Below are 4,100 nucleotides of genomic sequence, written 5' to 3' on the forward strand. Positions count from 1 at the left end.
ATAGTTAGATATGAAATTTGATACAATTAATGTATTATAAGTACTAAAATTATTATTATGATTATTACTTTTATTAGTAGTCTTATTATTGTTATATATATTTTTTATTTTATTTTGATAATATATTTATCATTATAATAAAAATTATTAGTAGTATATGTATTATTATTAATAATAACATAAATATTATAATTATTATTAATATAATTATTAATTATCAATTATTAAAAATTAAAATAATAAATATATATACATCCATACACAGCTATGTGATGCGGTTTTTTTTTGTCTTAATCTGCCTATTTCTTCCATCTGCTGTGTGCTCGTGATTCTCTGTCTAGTACCAACCACCACAAAACAAAAATCCTCTCTTATTAATAATACTAACTTGTTCAATTAAGGGATTTCACACACTGCTATCATGAGAGAAAAATCAGAGAACAAGAACATTATATATATTTTTTTTTTTACCTTCGGTACCTGATGATACAAGTTTTTGGCCAGAAATTGATTCGAATAATTTTACAAAATCTAATATTGCCATTGTGTTAGGAATGATTTAATCAAACTGCCTGCAAGTTTTTAAATCCTAATTCGCGAAATCAGAGATTAATTTGGGAGTCAAAGTTTTTAGAATAAAAAGTCAAACGGTGTTCTTCAATCGAATTCGAGTGATCTGTTACGATTTGTGTTAAATTGATGATTTTTAAAGTTTATAGAAAGTAATTACAAACTATTTCATGTTATAACAATTTCTCAAAACTCAATAGAACTCGAAAACATTTTTTTTTCTAAACTTCGACGAGCAGCAGTACAGCAGCTGCACTCTTATATATATATATAAATATTTTTTGTTGTTGTTGTTGTTGTTGTTGTTGTTGTTCTTCTTCTCGATTTCTATTTAAAAACAGATAAAACGTGCTGCTTTAATTATGAGTGTTATAACAAACCAATTGAAGTTAGGTAGATTAATGGGTTGATGTGTTCATGTGAGGAAGAAGAAAGATAAATGGATTACGGGTTAAAAAGAAATAATTTGTGTTTAAATCAGAAAAACGTAAACAGCTGGATGGTCAAGGGTGTTTGGGTATTATCTAGAGGTCGTGGGTTCGAGCCCCGTTGCGGGCTATTTTTTTTAAAAGAAGCTTAATAAAGGTATAGTTATATTTTTATTATCTATTATTATTATTATCATTATTAATATTAATATTTTAATTAATGTTAATATTAGTAAATATTATTTTTACAAAGTATTATAATCATCATTATTATAACTATCACAACAATAAGTATTAAATTTATTATTATCACCATTAGGATAATGATTATTATTACTATCATTAATATTGCTATGAAAATAATAAAAATTTATTATTAGTTTCATTAAAATAAATACTTGTTTCGTTTTATAACATTAATATTAGTATTATAATCATTAATAGTATTGCAATTATCATTATAAATATGATTATTTATAAATAACGAGTACTACTAATATATAATTACTAAAATCATTTTCTTAAGTATCACTGATCGAAAAATTTATATTTTCATAGTTATTATTGTAAATATTGTTATATTTTTATCAATAATATAACTATTAACAATGGTACCTTATCCAGTAAACTTAAGAATTATAAATATTATTATTTTGATCAATATTAATATAATTTCAGTAATTTATTAACATTGTTTTACAAACAATGATATATATATATATATATATATATATATATATATATATATATATATATATATATATATATATATATATATATACCTGTACAAATATATCTGAAAGCATATAACATAATAAAATTTCCAGTTTTATAAACAAAGTGAATATATGAGACATATATATATATATATATATATATATATATATATATATATATATATATATATATCAATAACACAAAAATGATATGATTAGTAAATCATACATATATATATATATATATATATATATATATATATATATATATATATATATATATATATATATATATACAAAATTTATTCGATTACGATTATGCGTATTAATAAATATTCAAATAATATAGGTTCGTGAATCCGGGGCCAACCTTATACTTGTTCAATGATGTTATATGTATTTTTACTACAAAATACATTAGGTGAGTATATAGTCCCTTTTAAACTCATATTTTTGGGCTGAGAATACATGCGCTGTTTTTATAAATGATTTACGTTATGGACACAAGTGATCAAAAATAAATTATACGTTGAGTTGTACCATGGCATATTTCTTTATACTTGGTAGCTAATATTTACATGAGGAGCGTAAACGCGAATTCTGTTGATAGATCTATCGGGCCTCACAACCCCAACCGGGCTGGACGACCAGTTTTAAACGGTTGCACAGTACTTCGTTTCTGTATACTACACTTGGTACGGTGTAGTAGTTATTTAAGAATATGCTGCTGTGATTTAAATGTTAAGTATGGTTACCAAGTGCTCAACGACTTTTCCATACACTTGCGAGTGTATTATGTATGTATATGAAATCTTGTGGTCTATAATTATAACGCTGCTAGCAATAAAACCTATATCTCACCAACTTTATGTTGACCTTTTAAAGCATGTTTATTCTCAGGTACAAATTAAGTCTTCCGCTGTGCATTTGCTCATGTTAAGGACATTACTTGGAGTCGATCATCGCAATGGGACCAAATGTTGATGACTACGTCCAGGAGGATTAGGACGGGTTGTTAAATTAATCCTTCTAACTTGACTTTTAAAATCAACTAAACACATGTTCTATATTTATATGATATGCTAACTTAATGATTTAAAACCTGGAAACACGAAAAACACCGTAAAACCGGATTTATCATTATTATTAAAGTTGGTATCAGAGCGTTGGTCTTAGCGAACCAGGTCTTGCATTAGTGTGTCTAACTGTTAGTTGTTTAGATGCATTAGTGGGTCTGGACTTTGACCGTGTCTACATGTCAAAAGTTTTGCTTATCATTTCTAGTCGGAAATCATCTGTTTATCATCCTTAGGGAATTGCCTGTTTATCATTCTTAAGTCTAGACACGTCTTACTGCATTTAGTGCATCGATAGTGTAAAGACAAAATTCATATCTTAGCATATCTATTATTGTTACCTTTGTCTGACATCTTTTCAAAGATTCTCCGTAATTTACGGGATTTTGGTATTATATATATATATATATATATATATATATATATATATATATATATATATATATATATATATATATATATATATATATATGTAAATTATGTATTGAAGAGTACCAAATCTAACTCCTATAATCTATTCCATACCAAAAATTCATTTCCCCGACTATACAAGATGGATTCCGTATCCAGTTCGAATTCTTCAGACTCCTACAGCTACGCCGATATGGATTTTCATTCGAGCTCCGAAGGCAGCGTCACCAGAATGGACCAACCAATCTCCCATCATCTATTCTGGATGAATTGGGGATGGGTTCGTAATATACTAAATTATTGGAGACAAGAAGAGGGTGATCCCTTCCATCCACCGAATTACCCTCTTGGTGATGAACCTGAAGCACTTACCGGCGAACCTGTTCGAGAAACCATTTTCTCTCTCATATCTAGAGTATCTCGTCACGATTATATACTATCCCATATTTCAGATCTTGTTCATTCGCTCACCCCAACCGTCAACCATCCCAGTGTAAGAGAAGAGGTCAATGAACTTCGCGCTCGGGTAGTGGCTTTAGAAAATATGGTGCGAAGGTTACAAACACCAGCAGCAGCACCGGCAGCATAATCTGTACCACCATCATCAACACCAACAGTACCCTTATCACCCCAACCATAACCGCGTCGTGAACCTCAACATCATAATCCGTACCTCGAATATCAACATCACACGCCTCAAAATCACCATAGAGTATGATCTTCATTTTACATATCGTTCTACATATCGATTATCTTCGCTTTACGAATCATCCTACCTCATTTATCTTCGTTCGACATGGTGATTATGTAATTTCTAAAGTTTTAGAGATTATGTAATCTAGCATTAGCGATAAATCAAATGAGTTTAATATCTTATTGACTCATTAGATCCATGATTA

Source organism: Rutidosis leptorrhynchoides, chromosome 2 (assembly GCF_046630445.1).
Source record: "Rutidosis leptorrhynchoides isolate AG116_Rl617_1_P2 chromosome 2, CSIRO_AGI_Rlap_v1, whole genome shotgun sequence".
NCBI lineage: Eukaryota > Viridiplantae > Streptophyta > Magnoliopsida > Asterales > Asteraceae > Rutidosis > Rutidosis leptorrhynchoides.